The 22938-nt window shown below is 43.4% G+C and overlaps 1 pseudogene; it reads left to right on the top strand.

Moving 5' to 3' along the window:
- Positions 1–10496: 10496 nt before the first annotated feature.
- On the top strand, positions 10497–13326 carry LOC109760640 (F-box/LRR-repeat protein 14-like; annotated as a pseudogene).
- The last annotated feature ends 9612 nt before the right edge of the window (positions 13327–22938 follow it).

The raw sequence follows: 22938 nt of genomic DNA on the forward strand, positions 1-22938 counted from the left end.
GCACACGGCAATCTTGATGACGATCACCACTTGATGTCATCCTCTCCATGGGTTGAGTGATATCTTCCTCTTGACGCAAGCCCATGAACACGTACCTAACCCCACATAGAACTCTCACATAGACCATGGGTTAGTACACAAAGCACAATGGACAATGCTTACCATACCATGGGATCACTTGATCCCTCTCGGTACATCTTCTACGCTTTGTGAGTTGATCAACTTGATTCACTCTTGACTTAGTCTTGATCAACCTAGAATCTTTCCAACTCTCTTCATTTGGATGATGTCTTGAAGGTAAACATGAATGATCACATAATCTTCTTCTTCAAGACATGCTTGCAATAAGCTCAACTCTCACATGACCAATCTTTGGATAATTCCTTAATAGCACCTTGGTCAACACAAACTCTCCTTGAAACCAACACATGTACTCCAAGAAAAGCCTATGGACAAAACCTTCAAATATAACTCAAGGCAACCATTAGTCCATAGAGATTGTCGTCAATTACCAAAACCAAACATGGGGGCACCACATGTTCTTTCAAATTGGCATATCACCGTTGTGGCTTTTGCGTAGGTAAGGAATGTTCTTGCTAGAAACCCATAGCAGCCACGTAAAACATGCAACAACAATTAGAGGACGTCTAACTTGTTTTTGCAGGGTATGCTATGTGATGTGATATGGCCAAAAGGATGTGATGAATTATATATATGTGATGTATGAGATTGATCATGTTCTTGTAATAGGAATCACGACTTGCATGTAGATGATTATGACAACCGGCAGGAGCCATAGGAGTTGTATTAATTTATTGTATGACCTGCGTGTCAATGAAAAACACCATGTAATTACTTTAATTTATTGCTAACCATTAGCCATAGTAGTAGAAGTAATAGTTGGCTAGACAACTTCATGAAGACACGATGATGGAGATCATGATGATGGAGATCATGGTGTCATGCCGGTGACGAAGGTGATCATGCCGCGCCTCGAAGATGGAGATCAAAAGGCGCAAGATGATATTGGCCATATCATGTCACTTTATGATTTGCATGTGATGTTTGTCATGTTTACATCTTATTTGCTTAGAACGACGGTAGCATAAATAAGATGATCCCTCACTAAAATTTCAAGAGATGTGTTCCCCCTAACTGTGCACCATTGCGAAGGTTCGTTGTTTCGAAGCACCACGTGATGATCGGGTGTGATAGATTCTAACGTTCGCATACAGCGGGTGTAAGCCAGATTTACACATGCGAAACACTTAGGTTGACTTGACGAGCCTAGCATGTACAGACATGGCCTCAGAACACAAGAGATCGAAAGGTCAAACATGAGTCATATAGTAGATACGATCAACATGAAGATGTTCACCGATGATGACTAGTCCGTCTCACGTGATGATCGGACACGGCCTAGTTCGCTCGGATCATGTATCACTTAGATGACTAGAGGGATGTCTATCTGAGTGGGAGTTCATTAAATAATTTGATTAGATGAACTTAATTATCATGAACATAGTCAAAAGGTCTTTGCAAATTATGTCGTAGCTTACGCTTTAGTTCTACTAAGATATGTTCCTAGAGAAAATTTAGTTGAAAGTTGATAGTAGCAATTATGCGGACTGGGTCCGTAAACTAAGGATTGTCCTCATTGCTGCACAGAAGGCTTATGTCCTTAATGCACCGCTCGGTGTGCTGAACCTCGAGCGTCGTTTGTGGATGTTGCGAACATCTGACATACACGTTTTGATGACTACGTGATAGTTCAGTGCGTAATGTTAAACGGTTTAGAATTGAGGCACCGAAGACATTTTGAAACGTCGCGGAACATATAAGATGTTCCAAGAGCTGAAATTGGGATTTTAGGCTCGTGCCCACGTCAAGAGGTGTGAGACCTCCGACAAGTTTATTAAGCCTGCAAACTAAGGGAGAAAAGCTCAATCGTTGAGCATGTGCTCGGATTATCTGAGTACTACAATCGCTTGAATCGAGTGGGAGTTGTCTTCCAGATGAGATAGTGATGGTTCTCCAAAGTCACTGCCACCAAGCTACTAGAGCTTCGTGATGAACTATAACATATCAGGGATGGATATGATGATCCTTGAGCTATTCGTGATGTTTGACACCGCGAAAGTAGAAATCAAGTAGGAGCATCAATTGTTGATGGTTAGTAAAACCACTAGTTTCAAGAAGGGCAAGGGCAAGAAGGGATACTTCATGAAACGGCAAATCAGCTGCTGCTCTAGTGAAGAAACCCAAGGTAGAACCCAAACCCGAGACTAAGTGCTTCTGTAATGAGGGGAACGGTCACTGAAGCAGAACTACCCTAGATACTTGGTAGATGAGAAGGCTGGTAAGGTCGACAGAAGTATATTGGATATACATTATATTAATGTGTACTTTACTCCTAGTAGCACCAGGGTATTAGATACCGGTTCGGTTGCTAAGTTTTGGTAACTCGAAATAAAAAGCTACGGAATAAATGGAGACTAACTAAAGGTGAGATGACGATATGTGTTGGAAGTGTTTCCAAGGTTGATGTGATCAAGCATCGCATGCTCCCTCTACCATCGAGATTGGTGTTAAACCTAAATAATTGTTATTTGGTGTTTGCATTGAGCATAGACATGATTGGATTATGTTTATCACAATATGGTTATTTATTTAAGGAGAATAATGGTTACTCTGTTTATTTGAATAATACCTTCAATGGTCTTGCACCTAAAATGAATGGTTGATTGAATCTCGATCGTAGTGATACACATGATCATGCCAAAAGATATAAGATAGTAATGATAGTACCACATACTTGTGGCACTGCCATTTGAGTCATATTGGTATAAAATGCATGAAGAAGCTCCATGTAGATGGATCTTTGGACTCACTCGTTTTTGAAAAGATTGAGACATGCGAACCATGTCTATTGGTATATATGCATGAAGAAACTCCATGCAGATGGATCGTTTGGACTCACTTGATTTTGAATCGCTTGAGACATGCAAATCATACCACATGGGCAAGATGACTGAAAGGCCTCGTTTTCAGTGAGATGGAACAAAAGAGCAACTTGTTGGAAGTAATACATTTGATGTGTGCAATCCAATGAGTGCTGAGTCACGCAGTGAATATCATTATGCTCTTACTTCACAGATGATGTGAGTAGATTCTAAGTATATTTACTTGATGAAATACAAGTCTGAAGTAATTTCAGAGTGAAGTAGAAGATCGTCGTGACAAGAGGATAAGATGTCTATGATATGATCATAGAGATGAATATCTGAGTTACGAGTTTGGTACACAATTAAGACATTGTGGAAATTGTTTCACAACTAATACCGCCTGGAACACCATAGTGTGATGGTGTGTTCGAACATCATAAATGCACCCTATTGGATATGGTGCATACCATGATGTCTCTTATCGAATTACCACTATCGTTAGGCATTAGAGACAACCGCATTCACTTTAATAGGGCACCATGTAATTCCGTTGAGATGACACCGTATGAAATATGGTTTAGAGAAACCTAAGTTGTCGTTTATTAAAAGTTTGGGGCTGCGACGCTTATGTGAAAAAGTTTCAGGCTGATAAGCTCGAACCCAAAGCGGATAAATGCATCTTCATAGAATACCCAAAACAGTTGGGTATACCTCCTATTTCAGATCTGGAAGCAAAAGTGATTGTTTCTAGAAACGGGTCCTTTCTCGACGAAAAGTTTCTCTCAAAAGAATTGAGTGGGAGGATGGTGGAGACTTGATGAGGTTATTGAACCGTCACTTCAACTGGTGTGTAGCAGGGCACAAGAAGTTGTTCCTGTGGCACCTACACCAATTGAAGTGGAAGCTTATGATAGTGATCATGAAACTTCGGATCAAGTCACTACCAAACCTCATAGGACGACAAGGATGTGTACTACTTCAGAGTGGTACGTAATCCTGTCTTGGAAGTCATGTTGCTAGACAACAATGAACCTACGAGCTATGGAGAAGCGATGGTGGGCCCAGATTTCGACGAATGGCTCGAGGCCATAAAATCCGAGAGAGGATCCATGTATAAAAACAAAGTATAGACTTTGGAAGAACTACTTGATGGTCGTAAGGCTGTTGGGTGCAGATGGATTTTAAAAGGAAGACGGACAATGATGGTAAGTGTCACCATTAAGAAAGCTCGACTTGTCGTTAAGATGTTTTCCGACAAGTTCAAGGAGTTGACTACGATGAGATTTTCTCACTCGTAGCGGTGCTAAGAGTCTGTTGGAATTATATTAGCAGTTACTGCATTATTTATGAAATCTTGCAGATAGGATGTCAAAAACATTGTTTCCTCGACGATTTTCTTGAGGAAAGGTTGTATGTGATACAACCAGAAGGTTTTGTCAATCCTGAAAGATGCTAACAAGTATGCAAAGCTCCAGCAATCCTTCTAAGGACTGGAGTAAGCATCTCGGAGTTGGAATGTACGCTTTGATGAGATGATCAAAGATTTTGGGTTTTTACAAAGTTTATGAGAAACTTGTATTTCCAAAGAAGTGAGTGGGAGCACTATAGAATTTTTGATGAGTATATGTTGTTAACATATTGCTGATCAGAAATGATGTAGAATTTCTGGAAAGCATACAGGGTTATTTGAAAAGTGTTTTTCAATGGAAAACCTGGATTAAGCTACTTGAACATGGAGCATCAAGATCTATAAGGATAGATCAAAAACGCTTAATAGTACTTTCAAATGAATACATACCGTGACAAGATTTTGAAGGAGTTCAAAATAGACCAGCAAAGAAGGAGTTCTTGGCTGTGTTACAAGGTGTGAGTATTGAGTAAGACTCAAGACCTGACCACGGCAGAAGAGAGAGAAAGGACGAAGGTCATCCCCTATGCTTTAGACGTAGGCTCTACAGTATGCTATGCTGTGTACCGCACCTGAAGTGTGCCTTGCCATGAGTTAGTCAAGGGGTACAATAGTGATCCAGGAATGGATCACATGACAGCGGTCGAACTTATCCTTAGTAACTAGTGGACTAAGGAATTTTCTCGATTATGGAGGTGGTAAAAGAGTTCGTCGTAAAGGGTTACGCCGATGCAAACTTTGACACTAATCCGGATGACTCTGAGTAGTAAACCGGATTCGTATAGTAGAGCAGTTATTTGGAATAGCTCCAAGTAGCGCGTGGTAGCTGCATCTACAAGATGACATAGAGATTTGTAAAGCACACACGGATCTGAAAGGTTCAGACCCGTTGACTAATAACCTCTCTCACAAGCGAGATATGAACAAACCCCATGGGTGTTGGATTCATTACAATCACATAGTGATGTGAACTAGATTATTGACTCTAGTGCAAGTGGGAGACTGTTGGAAATATGCCCTAGAGGCAATAATAAAATGGTTATTATTGTATTTCCTTGTTCATGATAATTGTCTATTGTTCATGCTATAATTGTATTAACTGGAAACCGTAATACATGTGTGAATACATCGACCACAACATGTCCCTAGTAATCCTCTAGTTGACTAGCTCATTGATCAATAGATGGTTATGGTTTCCTCACCATGGACATTGGATGTCATTGATAACGGGATCACATCATTAGGAGAATGATGTGATGGACAAGACCCAATCCTAAGCATAGCACAAGATCGTGTAGTTCGTTTGCTAAGAGCTTTTCTAATGTCAAGTATCGTTTCCTTAGACCATGAGATTGTGCAACTCCCGGATACCGTAGGAATGCTTTGGGTGTACCAAACGTCACAATGTAACTGGGTGGCTATAAAGGTGCACTACAGGTATCTCTGAAAGTGTCTGTTGGGTTGGCACGAATCGAGACTGGGATTTGTCACTCCGTATGACGGAGAGGTATCTCTGGGGCCACTCGGTAATGCATCATCATAATGAGCTCAATGTGACTAATGAGTTAGCCACGGGATCATGCGTTACGGAACAAGTAAAGAGACTTGCCGGTAACAAGATTGAACGAGGTATGGGGATACCGACGATCGAATCTCGAGCAAGTAACATACCGATGGACAAAGGGAATTGAATACGGGATTGATTGAATCCCCGACATGGTTCATCCGATGAGATCATCGTGGAACATGTGGGAGCCAATATGGGTATCCAGATCCCGCTATTGGTTATTGGCCGGAGAGGTGTCTCGGTCATGTCTGCATGGTTCCTGAACCCGTAGGGTCTACACACTTAAGGTTCGGTGACGCTAGAGTTGTTATGGGAAATAGTATGTGGTTACCGAAGGTTGTTCGGAGTCCCGGATGAGATCCCGGACATGACGAGGAGCTCCGGAATGGTCCGGAGGTTAAGATCGGTATATTAGACGAAGGGTATTGGAGTCCGGAATTGTTCCGGGGGTACCAGGCTATGGCCAGCATGTCCGAAAGGGGTTTCGGAGGGCCCGACAAGCGTTGGGGGGCCTTATGGGCCAAGGGGAAGGGGCAAACCAGCCCACTAAGGGGCTGTGCGCCCCTCCCAACCCCTCTCACGTAACCAAGAGAGGTGGTGGCGCCACCCCTAGGGCAGCCGCCCCTCCCGGATTGGGGGGCAAGTTTCCTAGGGGGTGGGGGCGCCCAAACCCATCTAGGGTTTCCCCTGGCCGCCTCCTCCTCCTCTAGATCCATCTAGAGGGGCCGGCCCCCTCTCCCCTTCCCCCTATATATAGTGAGGGGGTGGGAGGGCAGCCACACCCTTCCCTTGGCGCAACCCTCTCCTCCTCCAACTCCTCCTCCTCCTCCGTAGTGCTTAGCGAAGCTCTGCCGGAGAACCACGAGCTCCATTGCCACCACGCCATCGTGCTGCTGGAGTTCTCCCTCAACTTCTCCTCTCCCCTTGCTGGATCAAGAAGGAGGAGACGTCCCCGGGTTGTACGTGTGTTGAACACGGAGGCGCTGTCCGTTCGGCGCTAGATCGGATCCTTCGCGATTTGAATCGCCGCGAGTACGACTCCATCAACCGCGTTCTTGTAACGCTTCCGCTTAGCGATCTTCAAGGGTATGAAGATGCACTCCCTCTCTCTCGTTGCTAGCATCTCCTAGATTGATCTTGGTGACACGTAGGAAAATTTTGAATTATTACTACGTTCCCCAACATGAAGGACTTGATCACTTCATGTGTTCTTGCCATTGCATTAGTTCCATCAGTTCCATTGCATTAGTTCCATCGGTTTGAGAAGCTTATTACTCTTGGGTGCTTGGGTGCCCTAGAAGTTCCTCTTGGATGCTTGGGCGCCCTCGACAGTTGGTGTTGTCGCGGAGCTCTATCTTGGTGTGAAGCTTCGAGCAAGCTTCAAGAGCCACCAATTAAATTGTGGAGATCGCACCGGGCAATTTGCAAAGGTTTGGTCAATGCCTTCAAGAAGACCTCCTAGTGGATTGAGTTCTTCCTTTGTGGAAGAAGATCAAGGAGAATAGGAAGAGCCTTTTGTGACGTCAGTGAGTGGTGTGTCCCTGCATCTTGAGGTGAAGCCTTTTGTGGTGTTTGGTGTGCATTGTGCAACCACATCTAAAGGTGAGCATTTGTTGTGTCGGGGGAGCACTTAGTAATCGCTTTCATTGTGGAAGGAACTTCGACAATTACATTGACGTCTCTATGTGCCTAGGTTATCTCTACAACCGAGCTCTTTACTTGTGCATTTACTTTGTGATATCCATCGAACTTGAAGTTATATATCTCTCTATCACATAGTTATTTATCTTGTAACATAAGTTGTTGGTGTAACATAGGTGAGCCTAGCTTGTTTAGGTCTTGTGCTTTATAAATTAAACACTAGTTTTATTCTACGTTTATCCAAGCCTTACCGTAATTATATTAAATCGCCTATTCACCCCCCAGGCTACATCCATGTCCTTTCAACGGTGGGATATTTAGCTGGATAAAGAAGAGGTAATGCTTCTATATTGTTCGATTTATCCTAGAAAAGAGAGAAGTGCATATATAAACCCTCAACTCTTGTGTGGCTCTAATATACACTCCTCATCTATGATACTGTCTAAGTTGCACCTTCCAACTCTCAAAATCAGACGAATTACCCTCCGCCTTGCCTTGACCCCGGTTTCAGTCCAATCGGCACATCTTTACTAGGCCAACTCGTCCGGTCAGCACACCATGTCAACATTGTCGAAAATTTGTAGATTTAAATGTGATGATTCTCTAAATCTGCTTGTTTAGGTTTAACTTTTTAGTTTTCATTTTTCTAGGTAAAGTGATCTAAACACTCTTATATTTCTTTACAGAGGGAGTACATGACTATTTTATGAGCTACACGTCATTTCTTTTCCAAAACATGAACATCTTTGTAAGATACATAAACATAGAAATTACCTCTAGCCCGAAGCCAGAGGAGGGTCGTCGACACAATGCCAACCCTGGTGGTGGGGCACTTCAAAGGTTTATTTCATATATATAAGAATACTTTTTAAATATGCGGTAATTTTTATCGAGGCACACAAACTTTTATTTTCACATGTGAACTTTTTTCTAACGACATATGAACATTCATCTTTTTACATACGAGACAATAAGAAAACACATAAAAACACAAATATTTAATTTAATACCTGTGAATTCTTTTGCAACATATGAACATTTTTCCGGCATACAATAGCATGTAAAAATACAATAACATTTTAAAAATATATGAATATTTTTTGAAACACATGACATATTTTTGTACACCACCTGAATATTTAATTAATTATAAAAATAGTTATATAAAATTTAGAGATAGATTTTTTGAGACAAAATTTTGAGATAGATAGTGGAGTATATTTAAAAGATTTATATAATTTTTTTGAGAAAAAAAAGAAGTGGTGGCCCAAACAGGTGGGTATGCATGGGAAGCCAGCACGATGTTCCAGCCCGGCCCACCCATTTACGGTGACCCATCTTCTTCCTCCGCTGGAAAAGAAGAGACTAGGGTTTAGCAGTCCCCCCAACCCCTCAAAAAAAAAAAAGAAAGCAGTCTCCCTCCCCTGAATTCTCAGAAAGGAGACTCATTTCTCCAAGGTCCGGCGGCGGAGCTCCCCTCTTCTCTATCGCGGCCCCGTTCGTTCGTGCTCAAGGTTCCTCCTTTTCTTACTTCTCCAGCCTTAATTTATGAGTAAAATGCACTAGTGGTCATTGAACTTATCGTGTATGCTCACTTTAATCACTGTACTTAAGAATACGGTTAATACGATCACTATATCCGTGCTAAGATGATTATACGGTCACTGTAAAATTATATAACTCCGTATTCCATCTATTTGACTGGTCAAACGGTCCACAAGGCGTGCGGCCCTACCCATCAGTGGGTGGAAATAAGAAGTAGAGGGAACATAAAAATGCTACTGTGGGGATTCGAACCCCATGCCTCGAGCTAATATGCGCGCAGGCTGACCAGCCGCTTTGGTTCCAATCTTGCGTCTAATTAGAGGACAAGCCCTTTTATATCTTCTAGTCGTTCACGTGACAGCGTTGGGATATTTCTTTTTTGCGTATGTTCATATAAGACCATTCTATTGGTTTAGATGATAGTGCATTCTAATTTATAGTGATTTCTTCCATATCAGTTTTAGCGTACCAAATTGCACCATCGTAATTTGGCTAACGTATATATTTCTGTTGATAGCATTTATAAGCATAATTTGGAGTACTTAACACGTGTATATTACTTTTATGCATTTAAACATTTATTAATAAAATTTTATATAGACATATATTAACCATTTTGATAAGTACACTCCGCCATAATTAGCTAGTACAAGATGACCGCACGCCAAATCCCTGGTCGTCTCGTGCTAAAAACAGAGCAACGACGCCCACCAAATCTACTGGAGCTGCCGCTGCGGCCACGTCACTGTCGAGCCACCGTCCACGCGTAAATATTGAACAAAAGAAATTGAAGTGCTAATCCAATCTCGTTTTCTTGCGAGGGAAGTGCTAATGCAATTTTGGCCGTGAATCATATGTACGAGTACACAGTACTGCTAAAACAGCTTTTTAAATCCTAAAAGGCCCGACCACTGAAGCCGAAACGATTATGATTTAAATGCTAAATGGCTCGCACGCAAAAGAAACAAAATGCAATGGCTGTCACGTGAATCCAGTAGAATATAAATGGTTCTTTTTCTCAAGTTAGACAGGACGGGAGACAGGTAGAGCTGGTTGTCCTGCTCAGGCAATAAGCGCGAGGGCCTGGTTTCGACTCCACGCAGGCGCATAATTTTATTTCCTCCTACTCCTTTCTTCCATCCACTGACAGGTAAGGCCCACACAGTCAGAAAAAAAACTGACAAGGCCTTGTTTTTCTTTTTGCAATGACAAGGCCTTGTTTTTCTTTTTGCAATGACAAGGCCTTGTTTGACCAGTCAAATAAATGAAATACAAAGCTATACGATCTGGCAGTGACCATATAATCATCTCAACACGCATATAATAATCGTATTGACCGTATTCTTAAATACAGTGACCAAAGTGAACGTATACAATAAATTCAATGACCACTAGTGCATTTTACTCTTAATTTATTCGCTGGTAGTGGTTCCCCGATTCTCTGGTAAATCTAGTATAATCATAGGGCGCCCTGAAACTGGCAAAAGCGCCACCGTCGATGAACCCCGAATCGCGAGCTGCGGCGCTGCTGGCCCGAGCCCATGGTGTCGTCCAGCCCCGGATCTCGCAAGTCGCGCCACCACAACTGCTCCGGCCGCTCCTCCTACATCTAGCGCCGCCGTGGCCTATACTGTCCCACTTGCTTTAGTTCCAGTGGCAGAGAGAATGCTTCAAGCTAACTCCCACGCACAGCTAACCAAGCTAGTTTGCCCCTGCACATGAAATAGTCCGGTTCAGACTGTATGGATTAATCTCCCCTGCTTTTCTTGTTGTCGCATGCCTCTTTGGTAATTGACTCGGCCATGGCAAAAGAAAATGGAAGGCAGGACAGACATAGGTGATAGATTGTTGTCGCATTCTCTTTGGTAATTGCTTTGATTAGCCCCACAACTGATTATTAGGTGTCTCCAAATAAATAGGTTCAGACTGAGCACATGAGTCTTGTCTTGAGGAGTTGCTTGCGTCAATTACTCAATTCTAGTTTGTTCTTTGTATTCTCTTCGTTTGTTTGTTATTCAGGCTCTGCAACTTATGGCGGTAGTTTAGTTTAATGATGTGGCTCGTAGCTTCACTGTTTCTTGCTAGCAATGTAGGGATAGATAAGGTGGTAGATACTTCAATTAATCTCCATTCTTATAAGGAACACACAAGTATTGGATGGGTACAGTAAATGCCCAAAGTTCGTCAGTATATTCTTCGTAATTAGTGCTGCCAGTGTGATCTCAATCTTTTCACATGCTTTATTCTGATATATGTACCATAAGTTTTAGTCCAGCTTTTTGGTTGTTTTCTGAACCTTGATATTACCTGATTGGTACAGCTGAATTTGCTCGATGGACGACCTACCGGAGGCTGTGGTGACAGAGATTGTCAAGAAGATCACCAGGACAAGTGATCTGAATTCTATTTTCCTTGTGTCAAAGGGGCTCTACACGATAGAGGGGAGTCAAAGGGGGGTGCTATCCGCGTTGGTTCTGGTCTTTGCACTGCTACAGAGCATTAACATCACTGTGTGCCAGGTTCACAAATTTGCGGAAATTGGAAATCGATTACTCTGGTTGGATACCTGGACATGGAAATCAGTTGGACAACAAAGGCCTTTTTGTATTTTCATCTCACTGTTCCTCGCTGATTGACCTCACCTTAAGTTTCTGCTCACACATCGATGACTCTGGGCTTGGTTGTTTAGCACATTGCAAGAAATTGGTGTCTCCCAGGCTGAACTCCACACCACAAATAACTTCGATTGGGCTTTTCTCAGTTGCAGTTGGTTGCACAAGTCTATCTGCTCTCCACCTTATTGACTGCGAGAAAATCGACAGTGTAGAGTGGCTGGAATACCTTGGTAGCCATGGATCGTTGGAAGAGCTTGTAGTGAAGAACTGCAAAGGAATCAATCATCATGACTTCCTAAAGTTTGGTTCAGGATGGATGAAGCTCCAGAAGTTTGAGTTTGAGAGGAAAAGAGTAATATATGATTTTTCTTTAGGTTGTGAGTACTCTGATCCATCGTACAATGCTCACAGCATGGATATATATGATTTCTGCTGTGAGAGTTTGAAGAATTTAAGGTTGGCACATATTAAAACCTGGCCAGAAATAGGACTTCGTGTTCTCCTAGGGAAGTGTAAAGCATTGGAGAACCTTTGGCTTGAGTATGTTCGTGCGCTAAATGACTATGACATGATTGCATTATCCCGGAGCTGCAGCAACCTTAAAAGCATTTCACTTTGGCTCAACCTGCAGCGCCACTGTAGTGAAGACGGCTATTGTGAAACCAGGACGTCATTTACTGATAACAGCCTTTACGCTCTAGCCCTCAACTGTCCTATGCTTCAGATCGTAGACCTCCGATTTACAGGATGTTCCCGTGACTGGCCATCAGAAATAGGATTCACACAGGAGGGTTTTCTGGCACTCATTCAGTCCTGCCCAATTTGTGTTCTCGTGCTAAACACCGCCAACTTCTTTGATGACAAGGGGATGAAGGCCCTCTCATCCTCACCACATCTGGAGACACTCGAGCTTATATTGTGTCATTGGGTAACTGATACTGGGATGCGATTCATTGCGCACACCCCATGCTTGAGTAATCTCACACTTTGGGCGTGTCATAAAGTTACTGATGTTGGAGTGGCTGAACTGGGACATGCACATAAGTTAGAGTCTTTGGTCATTGAGCATTGTGGTAGGGTCTCTCTGCAAGCTGCACAGGGTGTTACCAAGTCAGTTCACTACTCCAGTAAGTGTTCAGATGCCCTTATGGAGAAAATTGGTTTGATTGACGAGTATTGATGAAGTGGTCTCCAAAATTTTCAGTATAAATTTGCTAGTGAAGTCATTAAGTTTTTGACTGTGCACCATTGGACAAGGCTGTGCTGTGCATCATCCGACCCAGATTCACTTGTCTGAACTTTTGTTGCCTTCTACCTTTGCTAAAACTATTTTCCTTTATGACAGTCTAATGATGAATTCTGGAAGGCAACTGATGAATGAAACTTTAATAGTAGGCACCACTTGTGTATTACTATCAACCGCAATTCTGGTTGCTTAATTTCTACCCTCTGTAGCCGTTTCGAAACCGGCATAAGTAGGCCCCAAGATTCCATGTTTTTGTGTGGAGGCACTATATGACTGTTTGGTGTTATTTGTATTATTTAAGCAAATATCATGAACCCTCTTTTATTGCGGAAGTGATTTCGAAGACAATATATTATATATCTGCCTGCTATGTTCGTGTGGCAATTTTTGTATGGAATCAATGTAGTAATAATAGTCCAAATTTTCGATGGACATGTACAAAAGGCGGCATGCTTGTTTTGTTGATATCGACTATTGGAGGATGTCTTTCATTGCTTCTCAAAAGAATAGTGCTAGTTACTAGCATAATTGTGGATGTTTAGATTCCAAAATGCCCTGAAGTTCAGGAACAACTGAAACTTGAGCAACTACTGAAGGCATATAACATCCTCCCTTTGTAACATTTTATTTGTAAGACGTTTTTAGAGTCCCTGACAGTGTCAAAAACGTCTTATATCAAGTAGCTGTGTGCTAATTAAAGGTCACCACATCTCTGGACATCCAGCACTCAACAACATTTTGTTCTTACCATTTTGAGGGGGTCGCATCTCTTTTCACCTATCAAGAGTGTATATGCAAACAGCAGAAATTAAGACACCATTTGAGGGATGAGATATTGAGGCCCTGTTTGGTTTCTCTCCACTCCCGCGACTCAGCTCCCGGAGTGGAGCAAGCTGCTACAGCTTTATGGAGCAGCTCAAACCGAGCTCCGCGGAGTTGAGCGGAGTGGAGAGAACCGAACGGTGCATGGGATTCATTTGTTCGTCAGTCTAGTACAAAGATCCTGAATTGTAAACCACTCAAAGGGTTTTGATTTTCTGAATTCTTTTAGTTTAGTAATAACAAGATAGATCGTTGCTAGTTATGCATTAAATCCAGATGTAAATTCTGAAACGAAGGTAATTTATAGAGGGAGCTCGTTCACAAATCACAAGAGGAACGTTGCTCCTTTACAAATTACGAGAGCTCATCAAGATGCTAACTTTGCTGGCTGTATACTTTGTGTTGTACTTTATACTTAAGGTAAAATGAAGCATCTCCCTTTCCCTTGTTTAAAAGAAAGGGAGTTTTTTTTACATTACCTCCTGCTGATCATGGAATATTTACTACTCCCTCCGATACATATTAATTGTCGCTGATTTAGGAAAGTTGGCGGGAGTAGTTTGTTTCTGTTTGTAATTAGTTGAGAGTGTTTAAGTTCTGTGTTGGCTTGACTGAGGAGCTCATCCAGAAGACCAAATATAAGAGAAATTTAGGAGTGTTTTGTTTGCCTGCATCCACCGCAACCATGTCCGCGAGATGCAAAATTGTTGTTTGGTACATGTAGAAAGGGATGGGCCAGACCCGATGCCCTTAAAACAACCCTCAACCAGGCTCTAAGGGAATGGCCAAATCAGACACTTCTGATCGAGACCCGCATGGGCGCTGTTACGAACTGAACCCTTGTATTGCTATGGGCCAAACAGGCCAGATAAGTACAAGGTACATATGCAAAGAAACTACACAACACTATAACACTTGACACCCCCCTCAAACTCAGGGTGGGCCTACAACACTGAGTTTGGAAAGAAAAAAGTTGTGCTGAGCTCGGGTTTGTGCCTTCGTGAAGAAATCTGCAAGTTGGAGCTCGGAGGGCACGAACTGGAGAGCCACAATCTGGTCTTGCACCTACGATCGCGTGTAAGAAGCATCCGCACCAATGTGTTTCGTGAGCTCATTCTTCACAGGATCACTAGCAATGCTGATCACGCTGGTGCTGTCCGAAGAAAGAGGAGTCGGTGCAGTAGTAGCTAGAGACCCCCAAATCATCAAGAAGCCACCACAACCAAGTGACTTCAGTTGTCAGTGCTGCCATAGCCCTCAACTCAGCCTCAACACTTGAATGGGAAACCACTGTCTGTTTCTTAGTCTTCCAGACAATCAAAGAGGAACCAAGAAAAACACAGTAGGCTGAAAGGGATCAACGGTCATCATGATCACTAGCCCACGTGGCGTCAGAATACGCCTAAAGCTCCAAGGAACTCGAACAAGGAAAGAATAGGCAGCGAGGGGAGGTTCCATGAAGATAGTGCGGAACCCGAAGCAGGTGGGAGTAGTGAAGCTGAGTAGGAGCAGAAACAAACTGGCTCAAAATGTGGACAACATGAGAGATGTAAGGACGTGTGATGCCAAGGTAGACAAGGCTCCCGACAAGGTGACGATATCGGCTGGGGTCCATAAGAGGCTCACCATCAGTGGGCTGAAGGTGAACTCCAAACTCCATGGGAGTGTCCACGGTGCGCTGATCAGAAAGACAAGCATGAGCAAGAAGCTCCTGAGTATACCTCTCTTGGGAGAGAAGAGTGCCCTCGGGCGTAGAAGACACCACAAGACCAAGGAAATATCGATGTGGACCCAGATCTGACATCAACAACTTGTCACAAAGACGCTTCTTCACAAAATCAATGAACGGAGAGTCATCGCCGGTGATGATCATGTCATCGACATATAGAAGAAGAAGCATCCGACCACGAGGGGAGGTGTGAACAAAGAGAGCAAGGTCGTGATCGCTGGCTTTGAAACCAACATTTTTGACAACAGAGGAGAAGCGCTCAAACCAGGCACGAGGAGCTTGCTTAAGCCCATAAAGAGAATGTTGCAGATGGCATACCATGCTAGAAGGAACAGAGTATCCAGGATGTGGCTATGTAGATCTCTTCACGCATTTGGCCATTGAGAAAGGCATTCTGCACATCCAGCTGAGAGATAGACCACTGACGAACAGAGGCAACTGCCAGTAAGGTCCGAACCATGGTCATGTGAGCAACCGGAGCAAAGGTCTCATCATAGTCACGACCGTGCTCCTGCTGAAAACCACAGGCAACAAGCCGAGGCCTGTAGCACTCAAGGGAACCGTCAGAGTGAGTCTTAACCTTGTAAACCCACTTGCAGGTGATAGGAGTGACACCACGCGGTGAAGGTACAAGATCAAGTCTCAATGCGCTCTAGGGAAGAAGCTCCTCTGCCATAGTGTGTTGCCACTCCTGATGGATGGCTGCCTCTCGGTAGGTCACGGGCTCTAGAAGAGCGGCAAACGCAAAGCCATCCTATTCAATCGGCTGCATAACATGCTGATCAAGAAGGGCGTACCGAGGAGGAGAAACTGGAACAAGACTGGATCCCCCAGTGAAGGAGTCGAAGGTGGCTGTGGTGGTGGCACACTGGGAGCATCGTCACGGGGACGACGAGTATAATGCAACGGAAACAATGGAATCTCAAAAGAGCTAAGTGGATCCCTCGATGAACGAGCCGTAGGTGACTGGGGCGGTGGTGAAGGAAGAATGGGAGCCTTTGAGGAAGAAACCGGAGGAGACGAAGACGGTGGGTACGATGAAGGAGTGATGGAAGAAAGCTCAGGAAATGTCATAAAAGAGATCGACTCATGAGTGGATGAACCATGCATTGTGGGTGGTGGAGCGAGGGTAGTAAGGGCGAGACTCACCAAACATGACATCCCGAGCGATTCTCATCCGACGAGCAACATGGTCATAGCAGCGATAACCCTTATGCTCGGTGTTGTACCCAAGAAAGACACACTCAGTTGACTGCGCAGTCAACTTAGTGCGCTCTCGTGATGGAAGAAGGACATAACAGACACAACCAAAACTCAAGAGATGACTGTAACTAGGAGGTGTGTCAAAGAGATGCTCAAAAGGGTTACAAATTTGAAGGACATAAGAGGGTTGTCGATTAATGAGAAAAAGGGCCATGAGACAGCCTCAGCCCAAAAATGAGGCGGAAGGTGAGATGAAATCATAAGAGCTCGAGCTGTCTCAAGCACATGGCGATGCTTGCGCTCAGCAACACCATTTTGAGCATGGGCACCGGGACAAGAGAATTGAGGAAGAGTACCCTACTCAGCTAGAAAACGACGATGTGAAGTCGAAATGTACTCACCAGCAGAGTCAACACAAAAAACACGAATCGAAGAGTCATATTGAGTGCAGGCCATAGTAGCAAACTGCTGATAAATGGAGAGAAATTGACTGCGAGAAGACATAAGATAAATCCATGTAAATCTCGAGTAATCATCAATAAATATCACATAGTAGGAATGACCCCCTTTCGAAACGAGGGGAGGTCGCCCCCATACATCAGAGTGAACAAGATCAAAAGGACGTTGTGACCTAGAATCACTAGATGGATAGGGGAGTTGCAGCTGTTTGCCAAGCTTGCAACCCGTACAATGTAGAGCAGTGTCTCCAGAAACAGAACCTAAGACACAACCTCCTACAAGACTAGATAGCCTAGAACCCAAGAGATGGCCTAACCGACGATGGCACTAAACAAAAGAGGTGGCGGAGGCAATGACTGGAGCAGTGGCGGCGGAGCTGGTCGAGTGGTTGCCCGAGCAAGTTGAAGAAAGGCGCAACCAATCAAGTTCCATAGGCCCCGGGAGTCGCGGCGCCTAGGACTAGTCCCCACCAGAGGCCCTATGCATTAGTCTTGAGCACAAGAAGAGTCAGGTTCAAGAATAATACGACAACCATGATCAACAATTTGACTCGCTGACATAAGCTGCATAGTCGGTTTAGGAACATGAGACACAGTGGGAACACTAAAAGACGACGTAGAAAGAGTGCCGCGCCCAACAATTTGAAGCGAGGTGCCATCCACTGTGTGAACACGGAGAGGTGTATCATGAGGACCGAGTCTAGCGAGACAGGAGTCATCCGGTGTGAAAGTGCAACTATGCCTGGGTGGTTTTGGTAATTCCTAACAACATATAGCTCATTGAGCTAATGCTATTCCAAGATGAATATTTCAGGAAAGCTCAATGGTTGGCATGGCATGGATTAGAAAGTGGACCCTTCAAAATGCTAAGGACAAAAGATTGGCTCAAGCTCAAAGCACAAGACTCTACATTTTCTATTTTAGTGATCCAAGATCACATTGGGTCTATAGGAAAAGCCAATACTATTAAGAAGGGATGAGGTGTTGCTTAATGAGGTTCTTGCTCAAAATGCTTAGTGATATGCTCCAAAACCCTCCACTACTTTCTCACATCCACATATGTCCCAAACCAAAAGTCCAACTCGGCCCCACTGATTCTTTCTATCCGGAGCCACCGAGTTCAGTTGACATAGCCACTGCCAGAAACCCTAGTCTTTTCGGTCTCACCGATAGGGATCTCGGTCTCACCGAGATGGGATTGCAAACTCTCTGTTTCCCTTCGTAACGTTTCGGTCAAACCGAGATGAGCGATCGGCCCCACCGAGATTGCAATGCAAACACTCTGTTTCCTTTTCATAACGTTTCGGTCCCACCGAGATGAGCGAATCAGTCCCACCGAGTTTGCCCGACCAACTCTCTGTTAGTCTATTACCAAAATCGGTCCCACCGAGTTTGTGTAATCGGTCTCACCGAGATTACGTTATGCCCTAACCCTAATGATATCGGTCCCACCGAGTTGACATGTCGGTCCCACCGAAATGCCTAACGGTCACATTATGAACCAAATCGGTCTGACCGAGTTCTTTGAATCGGTCCCACCGAGTTTGGTGATTTGTGTGTAACTGTTAGATTTTGAGTGGATGCTATATATACCCCTCCACCCACTCTTCATTCGTGGAGAGAGCCATCAGAACATGCCTACACTTCCAACACGTATTTTCTGAGAGAGAACCACCTACACTTTTGTTGAGGTCAAGATATTCCATTCCAACCACATAAATCTTGATCTCTAGCCTTCCTCAAGTGGCTTTCCACTCAAATCTTCTTTCCACCAAATCTAATCCTATGAGAGAGAGTTGAGTGTTGGGGAGACTATCATTTGAAGCACAAGAGCAAGGAGTTCATCATCAACACACCATTTGTTACTTCTTGGAGAGTGGTGTCTCCTAGATTGTCTAGGTGTCACTTGGGAGCCTCCGTCAAGATTATGGAGTTGAACCAAGGAGTTTGTAAGGGCAAGGAGATCGCCTACTTCGTGAAGATCTACCCTAGTGAGGCAAGTCCTTCGTGGGCGACAGCCATGGTGGGATAGACAAGGTTGCTTCTTCGTGGACTCGCGCAAACCTTACCCTTCGTGGGTTGAAGTCTCCATCAACGTGGATGTACGATAGCACCACCTATCGGAACCACGAATAAAAAATCTCCGTGTCAACATTGCGTTTGCTCCCTCAAACTCCTCCCTTTACCTTCATATGCAATTGTTTTACATTCCGCTGCTATACTCTTAGAATTGCATGTGTAGGTTGATTACTTGACTTGTGCTAAGTTGCTAAAATCTGCCAAGAACTAAAATTGGGAAAATGCTAGATTTTTATTTGGTCAAGTAGTCTAATCACCCCCCTCTAGACATACTTTCGATCGTACAAGTGGTATAAGAGCTTTGGTCTCCATTTGCTTTGATTCCCATAGCTTTTGGTGGTCATAGCCTTGGTTTCACAACCTAGGAGAGTATGGCGTCTAGCGAGGGAAATTACCACCGTAGAGGTCCTTACTTTGATGGTACAAATTTTGCTAGTTGGAAGCATAAGATGAAAATGCATATTCTTGGACATAACCCCGCCGTTTGGGCTATTGTGTGTATTGGCTTGCAAGGTGAATTCTTCGATGGGAAAGAACCTAACCGTTAAGCTCCGCGGAAGAGTTGAAGATGCTACAATACAATGCTCAAGCTTGTGATATTCTCTTCAATGGATTGTGCCCCGATGAATTCAACAAAATCAGCCGTCTTGAGAATGCAAAGGAAATTTGGGATACTTTGATTGATATGCATGAAGGTACTGACTCCGTCAAGGAATCCAAATTGGATGTGCTTCAAAGTCAACTTGACAAGTTCAAAATGAAGGATGGTGAAGGTGTCGATGAAATGTACTCTAGGCTTGCTCTCATCACAAATGAGATTGCCGGTTTAGGAAGTGAAGAGATGACTGACAAATTCATCATCAAGAAGATCCTAAGAGCCTTGGATGGAAAATATGATACCGTGTGCACATTGATCCAAATGATGCCCAATTACAAAGATCTCAAACCAACAGAAGTCATTGGAAGAACTGTTGCTCATGAGATGTCACTCAAGGATAAGGAAGAGCTTCACAACAAGTCAAGTGGTGCTTACAAAGCCTCGTGTGATGCTCCCACATCATCAAGTGAGAAGCAAACCTTCAATGAAGAATTGAGCCTAATGGTAAAGAACTTCAACAAGTTCTACAAGAGTAGAAGCAAAGAAAGAAGTTCCAAGTCAAGGTCCTACAATGACAAAAGATCTTCTAGCCGTGAGCGTAATTGCTACGATTGTGGAAGACCCGGACACTACTCCAATGAGTGTACAGCCCCCTACAAAAGAAGAGGAGATTCTCCCAAAAGAAGAAGTAGAAGAGAAGAATCACCACCAAGAGAAAGGAGGAGTAGAGATGATCGTTATGAACGAAAACCCTCTCGGAGAAGCAAGGACTCGGAAAGGAAGGAAAAGTCATCAAGGAGCTACACAAAAAGAAGACATCAAGCTCATGTTGGTGAATGGGTATCCGGCTCCGACTCCGACAACCACTCCGAAAGAAGTTATCACTCCGACTCCGAATATACTCAAGATGAAGGTGTTGCCGGTCTAGCACTTGTGTCAACCAACTCCTATGACATATTTGACTCACCAAATGAAGGAATTGGAAGATGCTTCATGGCCAAAGGTCCAAAGGTAACACATCCCGAGTATGTTGATTTCAATAGTGATGAAGATGATTTGCTAGGTGATGATGATTTACTTGTTGACAACTCTAGTGATGAAGACTATGATGAAACGTCAATTAACCATGTTAATCAAGATAAAACGAATGATGATGATAAGAAGGAGATTGAGCGTCTAACTAAAGAACTAAACACTCTTAAGTTAGCTCATGAAACCATCTTGGAAGATCATCGAGAACTTTTAAAGACTCATGATAAGCTACGCTTTGAAAAGCTCAACCTTGAGCAAGAGCATGAGTTTTTAAAGGCAATCAATGATGATCTTCACAAGAAAAGTTCTTCTTACATTGCCAAGCGTTTACTCTTGTCTACTTACATGCCACAAGTTAAATCTAGCAACAAGAACAAGAAAGATGCTTCATCTAGTAGTAACAACAATCATGCTAAATTAAATGTTGTTGCTTCTAGTAGTTCTCTTGATTCCACTAATGATTCTCTTAGCCAAGTTACACTTGAGCAAGAAAATAGCTTATTGAAGGGAATTATAGAGAAAGGTGTTTACAAGAGCCTTGCCGGAAGTAAGCAATTTGAGGAAATTGTACGCAAGCAAGGAAGACACCGGAAGAATCAAGGTGTTGGTTTTGAACGAAAGTTCAATGCCAATGGAGTTGAGTGGGAAGAAGATCAATACCCCAAGACGAAGTTTGTTCCTCAACAAGAGAAGTATGATCCTACTTCTTTCAAAGGGACACAAGCTCAAGATGATCTTCCACCACAAGACCACAAGCTAAAAGGCAAGGACAAGCTTCAAGAGGAAATTGATGCATTTGAAGAAGCACCTAAGGCCTTGGTCAAGTGGGTTCTCAAGACTACATCAAGTTTTACTTCATCAAGTACAACTACAACTCCAAGGATTCCCATCAAGATGGTGTGGATCCAGAAGAAGAACTAGAGAGTTCTTGAGGGTGACTCCGCCAACATACTTCACTCTTATCATCTTGGCGAGGACAATTGCAAACAACTTCCATATCTTGCACTAGTTCAAGGAGTCACAAACCCTCTTGTTGGTAAGACAAGGGACAAGGTAATCTAATGCTTTCATAGACATCATCTTGTGTATGCATCACTCTATGTCTATGGATATCCTTGTTTGTTCCTTGTGGGACTAACCCGTGTAGGTATTGAAAGTGCAACTCACTCCAAAGGATTGCTCCGAATGATCTACATCAACTTTGAGCATCTACATCTTCAACGCCTACATGAAGTCATCATCGACAAGACCCAAGGTTAGTTCATCCCTCTTAGGGGGGATATCACATCTAGGGGGAGCTTTACTCTAATCAATTGAGTTAAAGCAACTCTAATGGTGTGAACACAACAATGCTTTATGTAAAAGTGGTAACCCCACTTGTGCTTAAACGATGAGTATGACCTATGATCAAATGTTCTCATTTGACTCCTAAGTCAATATACTCGTATATATAGATGACCTAGTCATCGCCAAATTGCTTGATAGATGCTAGAGTGTTTGTGCATGCTTTGTCACATATTTCATTTGCCATTTTATTGTGTGAGCATGTTGGTTGCATATTTTACTCATTCGAGGACATCCATTTGTTGCTTTGATTGTTTGGCTTTTTCTCTTTTGCCAAATGGATGGACAAGAATGCCTAAGAACTTCCTCTAGCTATCTATGCGTTTCTCGTCTCAAAATCTATTCATGCTACATCACAAAGTTTGATCAAGTCAGATTCGAACCACTCTGTGTGAGGAGCACTCGGAGTTCCTGATTCGTCATAGACTTAAACCTCCAAAACCTCTTTGTGCATCTCGGTCTGACCGATTCATCCTTTTCGGTCCCACCGAGATCACTAAGTTGATCTAGGGTTTTCAATCTCGGTGCAACCAATTAGAACCTTTCGGTCACACCGAGTTGCAGTACTGCTTGCAGTTTTGCATCTCGATGCCACCGAGTCGTTCCAGTCGGTCACACCGACAGTGTTAGGTTATATATACCGACGGGCCAAATTTTGGAAAATTTTCTGAACCTCCTCGCCCACGCATAACCTGCTCTGCCTCTT

This window comes from Aegilops tauschii, chromosome 6 (assembly GCF_002575655.3).
Source record: "Aegilops tauschii subsp. strangulata cultivar AL8/78 chromosome 6, Aet v6.0, whole genome shotgun sequence".
Lineage (NCBI taxonomy): Eukaryota > Viridiplantae > Streptophyta > Magnoliopsida > Poales > Poaceae > Aegilops > Aegilops tauschii.